The 13172-nt window shown below is 52.7% G+C and overlaps 1 long non-coding RNA gene across 3 annotated transcripts in view; it reads left to right on the top strand.

The window, feature by feature from the left end:
• Positions 1–13172, top strand: part of LOC104698617 — a 109820-nt gene that overhangs the window by 59493 nt on the left and 37155 nt on the right. For all 3 annotated transcript variants that reach the window (XR_002043356.3, XR_002043354.3, XR_002043355.3), the window contains exons 6-7: positions 3593–3674; positions 9651–9803. This is a non-coding gene — a long non-coding RNA (uncharacterized LOC104698617). The remainder of the gene's footprint in view (positions 1–3592; positions 3675–9650; positions 9804–13172) is intronic.

The raw sequence follows: 13172 nt of genomic DNA, 5'->3' as shown, positions 1-13172 counted from the left end.
AATTGTACCGACAACAATCTAAATGTGGCTGGAACAGTGAGTCACACTCCAGATTCCGTGTCTCCGAGCGGGGCTTCATTTCCATCTAACAAGGCAATTACTGTACCGTGTGTTAATTCCGTATCATTTGATTAACAAAAACGTGCTGCTGGAGCTTTAGCACCTCTGCTATTCCGGCAGATCCCTATCTCCGGCGGAGCTGAACCTCCCTGCCTTATTTGGTGCTGCTCATTAGCATACAATATGCATATGTGCCCTTCCCACAGCCGCCAGAGTTCCAGGTCTGGAGAAAACACCCATCCCAAAAACGGGAGCCAGAGCAGGACCAGGCTTTGGCCCTGCGCCCAGCCCCAGGAGGTGCCACAGCCAGGTGGGAATGCCCTGGGTGGCATCCAGCAGCTCAGAACCTCAGGAAAGCTCGTGCTGCTGGACAATCTCCACTGCACGCAGGGCATCTGACGTGGGCACAGGGATGGGCACCAGCCGGAGCCCCGGGTGTGATGATGTCACCAGGCCCAGGACAAAACTCAAATATATGGGAAATCAGAAGGAAAATATTTAGTTTAAAGCCGAGGTCGGTTCTGCAGAGAGGCCTCCGTGGCCTTGTTTTACTCATTTTCACGTCTAATCCCATAAAAGCTTCTGTTTCTCACTCTTGGAAGTTGCCAAAGAATTCGGGGCCCCCTTCCAGCAATTAGGTCAATACACAAAGCCCCGATAATGAGTTGTCAGTGACTCAGCCCCCAGCCTTGGCCAGGGCAGGAGGAAGTTTTCCGACCTGGCTCTGCTCCTTCCTCCCCGAGAGATCCCGGAGGATCCCAAGGACCAGCTGCAGCCACCCAAAGCCTGGCTGAGCCGTGAGTCTCTTCCCCAGAATAATTTAACACGTACGGAAAACTGCAGGAAGAGATGGAGAGCGTGGCAGAGCCGAGGGCCATCGGGACACGGCCGACATCTCCGAGGCCGTTCCAGAATCCCAGATGAGAAATGAGGCCCTTCCCTCATGGCACCTTGGGGATAGGGATGATTTCATGGCAAACAGGATGTTGGGATGAATGAGGCAGCACCAAGACACAATGCCGGGTCCCGTTTCCCCGTTTATTTGGGGCATGAATCCCTTTAATAGATTTGAAGTCATTTTGGATGGATATTTAGCTATAAACAAATGGCATTTCCTTCTAAACCCATATTCCCGAGCCTGTGGACAAACGCAGTCAGGCACCAAATCCCTTCAAGGGTCGGGCTTTGGGATTTGCCACTGGAAGAAGGGGAGGCAGCTGAAGCTGGGAGCGCTCCGCAGCCCCAGCGCCGTGTGCTAAAGCTGTTTGCCCATGAATATAGATTACATTTTTTTCCATGGCAAATAAACAAATGCATAAAGATGCATTATTTCATAAGCATAAAAAACCCTGCTGCAACTATAGTGCTTTTCATTTGTTTTTATGATTACTTGTAATTAATTAGCATCAAAAGAAGATTATCAACATCGCTAAAACCCGAGATTGTACCGGCAAACGCAGCAATGATGGCGCTGCTTTATCTTTCTATTAAGGTGGGAAAAAAAGGAAATTATCGCTTTTTTATTTCATTTTTTAACTCTGCCGAGATGGAAGTGTCAGAACCTGGTGGCAGCACAGCCTCAAAATGCACCAAAGTGCACAAAAAGAGAAATAATCTTCTCTAATTACAAGCTGTGCTGTGACCAGGCACATAAATATTTAAGGCAGTTTAAATTGTTATTAAAGTTGGGTTTCCAAAAGCCTTTTTCCAACCCATGTTTACACTTTATTGAGCAATTTATGAGGTCACTGCTCATGCACCTCATCCAAAACGTCCCCCTTCCACTGAGAGCCATAAACCGGAGGCTTTTTGATGGGATCTGGAGGCTCTTAACAAGTTCTCGCTGCCTGGCCCAGAGACCTTCCCCTTCCTGGGATCAGTGGCAGCGCTGGCTGTGCTTTGGGCTCCGAAATCCCAAAAAAGGGACCTTCCTGCCCCTCATACCTTTCTCCTGACATTTACTGCCTTGCTGTCAAGTCTTTCTGCAATCTTCAGGAGGAAGGATTTGAGAAGAGAGGAGGTGGCTGCTCGTATCCTGCGGGATGTGGGAATGCGTGACATCCAAACCTCCTAGCTGGGAGGGAAGAGGAGGGAATAAATAAACAAACCCCACAGGTGTGTTCCCAGCAGGAACATAGGTCCCAGCAGAGGACAGGGCTTTGAGTTGGAACTCCTTGGTCTTCCAAACCCAGCAAGCCCTTGGAAACAAGACAGTGTGTCCATCCATAACTCTGGGTCTATCTCCCACATTCCTCATCCCGGAGGCTTCCTGGCGGTCCCAGAGGCTGCCAGGCCTCTTCCCAAGGAGAATAATGCCCGAGGAGCTCTTCCCAAACACCCTTTTCCTGGGAAACGCCAAATCCGCAGCGCTGCCTTATTTTAATTAATGATTAATTAATGAAGGGCCGTGTTTGTCCCAAATTGATGGGCGTGGATCTGCTCCCATCCTCGTATGAAATATTAACACAGCACTTGGGCTCAGCACCAGTCTGCAGCCATTAGGCTTCCATTTGCATATTCATGAGGACTCATAAATGTTGAAGGAGCCAGCGAGGAGCCCGGCAGCGGTGGCCAGGCGGAGCCAAGGCGTATTTACAGCCTTCATTAGTGCCAGGTTTGTGGGACAAAAGGGCCGGAAACAGATCCAAGGAATTCCAGTCTGCCACGGCAGCAGCTTTTCCTCCTCTTTGTCTTCCTGAGCCGAGGAAACTCCAGCCCAGCCACGAAGGGCAGCACGGAGCAGCTCCTGGTGCAGCTGGGGTGTCCTGCTGTTCTTCCACCGTATCTCGGGATGTGTCCTGGATCAGCCTGGTGTAGGTCAGCACAGCTGGGGGGTCACACATCCATGGCCGTGGTCCCTGGGGACACCACAGCTCCTGCCAAACTCTGCGGACAATGGGAATGCTTTGGGAGCCAGGCATCCTTACCGTGGCTGCGCAGGACCGGGTGTGGGTGAGGCGTGAGGAAGAGGGAACATGAGAGTTCATATGGAAAACCAGCGGTCCTGGCCTGCCTATCTTCCAGGGAATGCTGTCATGGAGTCCTGGAATGGTCTGTGTTGGAAGGACCTTAAGGAACATGGTGTTCCACCCCTGCCATGGCAGGGACACCTTCCACTGCCCCAGGTCGCTCCCAGCCCGTCCAGCCTGGCCTGGAGCACTGCCAGGGATCCAGGGGCAGCCACAGCTGCTCTGGGGAATGAGTGGAAGCATTGGAAACTGAGGCAGCCACTGCGCTGACCTGATTAAAGTCCCGGCTAACAGGAGAAATGCTCATTATTTACCTCGGTCCTGTTGATAATAAACTGCTAAATGAATGTTATTAAATAACATTTTCCTGTCTGTTAAGTGTAGCTAAAGCAGGACAGCGATTCATTGGCAAGACAATAAAAGTTCCTTTTCTGCTTACTGGATGTTTTCCCCTCTGCAGAGCATAAATCACATTTTGTGTGAAGTGTGCATCCTTGCTCTGCCAGTTATTTGAATCTCTGGTATTTTATAATAAATGCTTTTTATTGATTTTCATTGTGCAGCACCAGGAATTGAATAAACTCCGGGCGCGAGCAGCTGAGAGGAACAGGCTGAAGGAGAAAATGGGATCAGCATCTTTCAAAGGTAAAGGTGGAAGCACACGGGGGGACTTGCCTTGCTCAGCAGCTCCCGGGAGCACCATGAAAAGCACAAACATGATGGTGGGGTGATTCTTTCCTCTTAAAGCCCCAGAGCTGGGATGGTTCTTGGGAAAGGCCGAATAGGAGCTATAGACTCAGCAAATCCCAGCATGAGCTGGGCTGGAAGGGTCCTGGAAGTTCACCTCCTTTGGGGTGTTCTGACCTGCTCCATGAAGTAGCAAGTAAAGTCCAGCTGGATGGAGCAGGCTCAGCCCGGGGCTGCGCTGTTCCTGGATTGGGAATGACACAGGGCCCTGGTCACACAGCTCAGGACAGACGGGAATCCAGGGATTTCTGCAGAGTATGGCCTCACACCGCCCTGGCACAACAGCGCTTGACACCCGAAAATCCCCCGGCAAACCCCACATTGTTTCCCTGCTGGGTTAGCTGGGAAATGTGTTCCTACTCCAGGTAATGCGGGGCTCATTACACAATTACCTCAAGTGCTTCACAATGCATTAATTGCTGCTTGATTTAAACATTTCCCATCCAGGAACCCAACTCTGTCATTGTGACAAATTGCAAGTCAATAATCGGGTCCCTCGGAAGAGGGAATGAAGGAGCTGGAGGTTGCCTGGTCGAGGGAACCAGACCCTTAGTGAAACCCCGGGCATCAATTTTGGGATGCACGTGCCCAGGTTCTGGGGCAAGCGTGAGGTAGAACTGATCCTTTTGGCACTCAAAATACCAATTGCGGGCTCACAGAATCATTCAGGCTGAGAAAGACCTCCAAGATCCTCTTCCAGCTCAGGGTATTCTGTGATTCCACGACTTTATGATTTAATTATCTCAGCATTATTTACAAAATACTCCTCAAGCCCCGGACCTTCTCGAGAACTCAGTGCCGGCCACCACCTCATGACTCTGTTCCCAAATTCTCCAAAGGGAGAGGAGCACCCAAAGCACATCCAGGTGGGCACCCTGTGGAATGGCAGCCGGAACTGGCACCCCAGGAGAGGCTGGCAGCGGCTGGGGGATCCCGGCACCCCTGTCCGAGTGCCTCTGCAGCTCTGGCTCCGAGTGCCCCTCGTGCAGAGCTCTGGAACAGCGCCTCGTCTGCTGATTTTGTAACACAGATTGAGGCTGACTCAGGACCTTGGGCACAGCCATTAAAGCAGTCACTTGTGAAACAACTGGATTCAAAGGAGTTTTCCCTGGAGAAAAATTCCCCTGTCAAACGGCAGAGTGGGAAAACTGCACACCTCCGGCGTTTTCTTCCCGGCGTTTCATCCCCTTTTCTTTCCAGCCCTGGGATTGGTGGGCCCTGCCATGTCCCTGTGCCACAACCCGGCAGCTCCTGGCCGGAACTGTGGCCATTTCGAGGTCAGCAGCAAATTTTCCATTCAGCAGGGAGAGGATTTTGCCCGAGGTGCCTGCAGATGTTCCAAGAGATGCCCCAAGGCCCTGCAGATCACCAGGAGTGACTCCACTCACTTCCTTCAGCGCTTCCTTCTGCCTCGCTGCCCTTCGGAGCCATCCCAAGGAATCCTTGCTGGCTGGCCAAGCCTCGGCAGTGCCTGGAGCTTCCCTGTCCCACCTGCTGCCATCCTCCATCCCTGCCAGGGGGCCCTCAGCTCTGCTCTGTGAGGCTGGCGGGATGCTTCCCAGCTCCCGGAGAGAATTCCAGGGTGTGTTTACGAGCTGCAAGCCCAGGTCATGAAGATTTTCATGAGGATTTTCTTCCAATAGAGAATTCCAGGCAGAAGAAGGGGTTTCATCCCCCAGGAAGTTCTGGAACACTGTGCCAAGAGTCTCGGGCATCAAAACACACCTGTGCCTTGTCTCTGCTACTGTCCTGACTCGTCACTGGATGTCAAAGCGGTCGTGGAATCCTGGAATCATCGTTTCTGCGTTCCAGGGGTTCTCCTGGCAGGGCTCTGATCCCGCCCTGTCAGCGAGAGCTGTGTCTGCCTCCCTCCCTCCGGGGAGAAATGTGTTTGTAATAACACTCCTCTCCCCGAGATGGGAGCCAACAGGTTTGAAAATAATTCCCAGGACTTGTGTTCCCGTCGCGCGCTGATAAAATGGCTGGTTGGGAACCGGCTCCGATGTGACGGAGCCTTAAATTACCGGAGTTTGATGAGCCTGGTGCACACGTACGGAAACTGTCACCGGGAATTCTCCCCATCCAGACTTTATATAATAAGGGAGGGATTAATCAGGAGTGGAGGTCTGCAAATATTTGCCTGTTTCCATAGCGATGGGGAGCCCACACACACAATAAATACCTTTTCCCACATGCGTTATCATCGCTGCCTAATCATATAATCACCAAGCCATGGCTCAGGCGGGGCCGGGAGGAGAATAAACACCATTAATTAACAGATTTATCAGCTAGAGGAGGAGGAGGAGGTGGCAAACGAGGAATGGAGCGGAAAACGCGCTTTGGAGCAGGTTTGGGCCTTTCTCATTTCTCCAGGAAACTTCGCAAACTCTTAATTAGCTCACCAAATCCTCTCTGTCTTCTTCCAAAAATAAAACTTCTGACAACTGTTCAAACCACGCCGCACTCTCACCCACCAAACACACATTTCAGTACAAATATAAAGCCATGGCGGGGAAGTGTCAGAGGCATTGCTTCGAAGGAGGGAAAGTGAGACTTTTGGCATCGCTCGCGAAATCCGACGAGTTGTCTCCCGGAGCGGGACGCGGATTGTCTGGAGCTGCAGGGAATGTGGCACATGACAAAGGAGTGACACTTGGCCAGCCAGCGAATTAGTAACGTTTGCATGCAGCAGCTCCGCTTGCCTGAAATAATCCCTCCTGGCATTTCCAAACACCTTTTCCCAGGGTGGCAAGTCCGGCCTGCTCGTCCTAGTGGCAATGGAGCATCCAAACCCAAAGGGATTTTTGGGATTAAGCCTGGTGCTGTTCATTCCTCCCTCCATTCTGAATCAAAGGGGGCTGTTGCCGGTAAAGTAGCAAAGTTCTGAGAGCTGCTTTGGTTTCCAAGGGCCAGCAGGAACCAGAGGGTTCAGCTCGGAGTTTCCAGGGATGAAAGCACCTCGGGCTGCTCCCGCTGCCGGGGGTGAGGAGCAGCCATCCCAGGGGATTGTCCCCGTGAGCACCGAGGGGATCACGGAACGAACCGTTCCATGGCTTATGCTGGGGGTAGGAAGGGACCTTAGAGCTCATCCCATGCCACAGGCAGGGACACCTTCCACTATCCCAGTCCCACCTGTCCTGGGACACTGCCAGGGATCAGGGGGATCCACAGGCGCTCTGTGGCACTCCTTGGATCGCAGGCTCCTGGTTTATTATTTCCCACTGAACATGCCATGATTTTGGGGCTGCTGGAAGTGCCAGAGCTGTCACCCTGGAGACTGATCCTCCTCAGGGGATGCTCCCATCGCCCTTTCCAAGACTTCTCCTCCCAGCGGCAGGAACAGATTTTTGGAATGAATGGGAGCATTTCCACCCTGTTAGTGCCACGCTGAGGAGGCGAGAGTCCCTGTGCCCTATCCCAGAACTCCCAGGGCAGCCGGGGAGCTGTGCTGGTTCACGGCCCGTTCCCATCCGCGGGAGGAGCGGAACCCGGAGCTGGGCTGCGCCACTCCCAATCTCCGCTGACATCTGAGTAATGTGGATTTTGCTTCGATGACAAGCTCATTATGGAGCATAATTGCGACGCAATCTCCTGGTAAACACTGGGTTAAAGCCCCTGGAAGATGCTTGTTCGTCTCGTTATTAATTAGCACGTGTCCACTCCGCCAGATCCAGAGCCCAAACTTCATTTGTTATGTTCAGCCAAATGCATGAGTAGCTTTGGAGTAATTATTTTCCAACATCATCTAATACCTCTCTGCACATCAATTAAAAATCCTCTTAACAAGGAACTGCATTTTGTTTGAGATCAAATGCCTCGTCCAAAGCTGTATCAATCATGTAGAGCTAATTAGTGGGTCTGCTTTATATCATTTGTTTTACTTTATTATTCTATTATACACTTCCTAATGAAACCAATTGAACAATTTTGAAATCTTTGTTCAATTAATTGAAGGCTTAAAGGCCAGCTCCCTTTTTTTTGGCTTTAAAAAGCACGGATGCAAAGGGAAATAAAATTCCCTGCGTGTTTTATATCTATTTCTTTCCTGGGGTAAATTCTCCACAGCTGCTTTTAAGGTTTTAGCACTATTTTTATGTCACTTGCAAATACCTCCTGGCTCAGCAGCCCCTGGAAGGCCTTTGTTCACAGGCAGGTGATGGCAAAGGGCTGGAACAACAGGAGAAAGATCTGTGGGAGCTGATCCCGAGCCCAGAGCTGCCACATCCTAAATTATTGCTGGTGGACACGGACGTTTTCCAAGCTAGTTGCAAAAAGGAGCTTTGGAGAGGATGCTCAGGGTAAATATTTGCTGTGGGAAAAGCGGCTTTGAATGCCTTGCTCTTAGAAAAGGAGTGGATCCAGCGTTTTGGGAAGCTCCGAAGAGTCAGTGCTGTCAGTGCCGCTGTCCAGGAGCTCCTCACTCCGTGCTTTCAAGAGGAAGACTCTCCAAGGAGGACCCTGCTCAGCCAAGCTCAGCCTCCAGCAGCTCCAGCAGCTGGAGCTGGAGCTGAGCAGCACGAACTGCTGGGAACCTCCAGGCCGTCGTGCAGCTCTGTTTTCCAGACACCATAAGGAGAGGGAGAATCCCGGCCGGGATTAGAGCCGTGTTGATGAACAAGCAATAGTGGAGCATCCCCAAAATCAAATTGCAGCTAGAGGGAGGGAGAGCTGTGACAAGGGAGAGACTGGAAGGATGGGATAAGGCTGTTAAAAAGCATCTCCATCCCAGCAGGCCGATGGCACCTGGACTGTGTCACCCCGCTGCGGCAGCAGGATCAGGGCAGTGCCAAACTGCAAATCCTGGGGACAGTTCTGGGCTCCTCAGGACAGGAAAGAGCCCGAGGGGCTGTGGCGTGTCCAGGGAAGGAAGCGGAGCTGGGAAGGGGCTGGAGCCCCAGGAGCAGCTCAGGGAGCTGGGAAAGGGGCTCAGGCTGGAGCAAAGGAGGCTCAGGGGGGACCTTGTGGCTCTGCACAACTCCCTGACAGGAGAGGGCAGCTGGGGGGGTCGGGCTCTGCTCCCAGGGAACAGGGACAGGAGGAGAGGGAACAGACCCCAGGAGGAATTTCTCCATGGAAAGGGTGGGCAGGCCTTGGAAGGAGGTGTTGGAGTGCCAGTGGTCCGAACTTCCAGCTCCCCAGCATTTCTGGGACACATGGGCCGTGGCGCAGCACAGCTCAATCAATGCCCCACCGGAGCCGCTCGTGCTGGTGGAGGAGCAGGAATTCTGTGCAGCCAGGCTGCCTGAGCAGCCCCTCTGCAGCCACAGTGAACGCTTCTCAGCTAAATCAAACTGACAAATCAGCAGATGCTGAGGGGCTCGCAGCAAATGGACTGTGTTTCCTTTTTCATATGGAGAAGGAGGGTAAAAATAAGAATGACTTTCACATGCCGTCAGATTGCTTGGGAGAAATCAAGGGATATTATAGAAGCATTGGAGCAGAGGGAATTCAGATTTAGACCTCTTGAAATCTGGGGTTCAAGCTGAGTTTCTACTTCTCGGTAATAAAATAAACTACTCCTTGTGTTCGTTCCGAGCTGCGTTTAAAGGCACAGGTCTGTCAGAAAGGATCCCTGGTCCCGGCTGCTGTTCCAGCGGGAGCCACCTGTGCGTCCCCCTGGATACACAGGGATCCGGCCACGCTCTCACCCATGCCCACCACGGTGTGAGCCAGCTCAGGGGCGGGCAGTGGGATCCCAGAGCTGGCTCAGAATCGTGGGACGGGTCGGTTGGGAGGGACCCTAAAGCCCATTGCATTCCAACCCTTTGCCGTGGGCGGGAGCAGCTTCCACCAGAGCAGAAACTGACTGGGAATATTTATGGATTCCCTGTGAGCAGTCAGTGAGCTGAGGCTCGATGTTTGTTGTGCACACAGGTTGCCCTCAGTTCAAGCTGTAACAGATGGCGTGGAACGGCACCCGAGTGCATCCCGACTCAGCTGCTCTCCCGGAGGCAGCGCCGCTGGACACAGCCCCTCGGACACGGGTGGTCCCAGGCCCGGCAGAGCCGTCTGATGTCCCCTCCCCAGGTAGGAAGGGCTTTGGTGTCGGGACATTTGGGAGCCATTAGGATTCCTCACTCATACACAGCCTGTTTTCCGTCTCTGCCCGTTCGGGAGGGACGCGGGGGAAGCATCCTTTTTGGATTATCCCAGCATCCTGTTTGGAGAGTTCTGGCCAGAAAGAGCAGCTCCAGTTCACTTCCAGCTATGGAACAAAAGCAGATGCACACAAAGCCCGAGATCTCTTGGTGTCAAAAAAGAACTGAGCTCCCCTGTCTTTGGGGCCTCGGTCACTTCTGAGCCTAAGAAGTGTCACAGGAGAAAAATCCCAATAATAAGTGGAGTGCTGAACTGATGTGAGCGGGAGGAAAAGCAGGGAAAAGGCTGTTTTGGAATTCTGCAGTGTTTAATTCTCTTTGGGGGGTGATGGAAACAGCCCTTCTGAGGGCGTAAATCCTTCCCACGCTTGGATTTCAGCCAGAGGAACACCGGGTTCCAACAATGCCTCTGGATACACAGCAAGGTACAGGGCAGAAAGTTCATGGAGATCTGGGCAACCTGGGCTGGTGGAAGGGGTTGGAATGAGATGGGCATTCCCATCCCATGCTCCTGCTCAGCTGCAGCCTGCCCTTGGCAGCACTGAGCTCTCCCTGGATGGTGCCCGGATGGTGCCCCCTCGATGGGATGCCCGGAGCAGAGGTTCTGCCCTTTAGGAAGCCCGGGTGAGCAAATTTATCTGGAGTGTGTGGTGCTGGCAAATCCCAAACACCCCCAGGAGTCTGCAGCTCCACTTCCACGTGTGCCTGAAGTTCCCTGGATCCCGTGTGCAGCGTGTCTGTGCTCACATGAACGTCCCAAGGATTCAGGTCCCACCTCCAGGTTCCGGCACGTGTTCCCTGGCTGGGAGACCGGACAGGGCCCCCCCCCGCGTGCAGCGGCTCCGGGGCGGATTTGCAGAGAGCTGTGCAATAAAGGCGCTCCGGAGCTGGGCTGGCACAGGCAGTGGTGCTGCCGGCTGCTCCGGCTGAGGGAGGAGGGCATGGGAACGGCTCCGACGGGAGGCAGAAATGGAGCAAACGCACCAGGAGTGCACGCAGGGAATTAAAGAAGGGGTTAAAAAATCCTGGGCGGGAGCTCACCTCTGCCCTGAGGGTGTTACTCAGCCCGCACGGCATTTAAGCCCCATTTCCAGTCTTAAAATAGGGCTTAAGTAGGCCAGAAGTGCCGGTAACCTCGTGCTGCCCCAGCTCGGGGATGTTTGCAGCTCGAGTGAGCACTGAATTCTTGCTCGGCCTGGCGGAACCCTCCTGGCACCGAGCCCTGAGCAAGGTTTGGTGAGGATGGCTGGCTCCAGCCGGGATCCGGGAGCCCGAGCCTGCCCGGGATGAACCCAGCGGTGTCAGGAGCGCTCCGGTCCAGCTTGGAGCATCCTTAGCACATCCCGGGCAGGAAGGAAAATGAGCCGTAGGATTTTGCCTCCGTTTCCTCATGTTTCCCCTCTGCTCTGCGAGTTTAGGATATTGGGAAGAAAATGCAGGCCTCTCCTCACATTTTTCTTAGGGACAACAGCTTGTGGTGTCTTGACAATGAACCCAGACAAAGGCAGGGACGGGTCCCCCTCCCGTTCCTGGTCCGCACAGCCCGGGATCTTCTCCTTCCCCTCAGCCAGAACAGCCATCTGGAAATTAATGTGGAACAAAGTGTAAAGGGAGAATATTTTTGTGATCTAATCCTGTAGGTCCCATTATTTAATTTATTTATACAAAGCAGGGAACGCCGAGACAGATGCAGGAGAGAGCTCGAGAGGCAGCGAGGACATTGTTCAGCTCTGCTCCTCTAAAGAGCCAATTATTCCCCTTCAAGTCCTTTAGTTTCAGGGGCTGCCGGAGTCGTTGGAGGGATAAAAGTGGGAGCCTTTCATCTGGAGGATTCAAGTGCCAGTCCTCCAGGCAGACCAAAGCCACATGGAGTGGGTTGGCTTCTTTTCCTCCTTAATGCATTATTCTGGAATGGGATTATTAAACAGTAGTGAATAGAGAATTTAAATTTGCACCATTGACAGCTGATTAATTTCTTTTTTTTAAGCAAAAAAAAAAAAATTTCACTCATCATCAAAAATATAAATTAAATCCTTTAAGGGAACTTCCAAGGAAAAGCACAATGGTTGCTACTTTCCCTGACTCCAACGCTCCTTGCTGTAATTCCGCATTAAGGGGAATTTTCTTTTAGCTACCAAATAAAATCCAGATTGCAGTCCTTGAAATGAGGTAACTGGAGGTGTCCTGCCCCATGAATCCCTCACAGCAGGTGTCAAGGAGCTCCTGCACACCTGGAATTCCCCAGGCCCCTGGCTGGAACTGAGCCCCAGCCTCTGGCACATCCATACCCATCCATAACCACCCACACCCATCCATACCCATCCATACCCATCCACACCCATCCATACCCATCCACACCATCCCTACCATCCACACCCATCCATACCATCCATACCCATCCCTACCATCCACACCCATCCATACCCATCCACACCCATCTATACCATCCATACCCATCCACACCCATCCACACCCATCCATACCATCCACACCATCCCTACCATCCATACCCATCCATACCCATCCACACCCATCTATACCCATCCACACCCATCCATACCCATCCACACCCATCCATACCATCCATACCCATCCACACCCATCCACACCCATCCATACCATCCACACCATCCCTACCATCCATACCCATCCACACCCATCCACACCCATCTATACCCATCCACACCCATCCATACCCATCCACACCCATCTATACCCATCCACACCCATCCATACCCATCCACACCCATCCATACCATCCATACCCATCCACACCCATCCACACCCATCCATACCCATCCACACCCATCCATACCCATCCACACCCATCCATACCCATCCATACCCATCCATACCCATCCACACCCATCCATACCATCCACACCCATCCATACCCATCCACACCATCCCTACCATCCACACCCATCCATACCATCCACACCCATCCATACCATCCACACCCATCCATACCCATCCACACCCATCCATACCCATCCATACCCATCCATACCCATCCACACCCATCTATACCCATCCACACCCATCCATACCCATCCACACCCATCCATACCATCCATACCCATCCACACCCATCCACACCCATCCATACCATCCACACCATCCCTACCATCCATACCCATCCACACCCATCCACACCCATCTATACCCATCCATACCCATCCACACCCATCCATACCCATCCACACCCATCCATACCCATCCATACCCATCCACACCCATCCATACCATCCACACCCATCCATACCCATCCACACCATCCCTACCATCCACACCCATC

Source organism: Corvus cornix, chromosome Z (assembly GCF_000738735.6).
Source record: "Corvus cornix cornix isolate S_Up_H32 chromosome Z, ASM73873v5, whole genome shotgun sequence".
In the NCBI taxonomy this organism is placed as follows: domain Eukaryota; kingdom Metazoa; phylum Chordata; class Aves; order Passeriformes; family Corvidae; genus Corvus; species Corvus cornix.
Note: the sequence above shows the minus strand (reverse complement) of the source record. Positions and strands in the feature narration are given on the sequence as shown.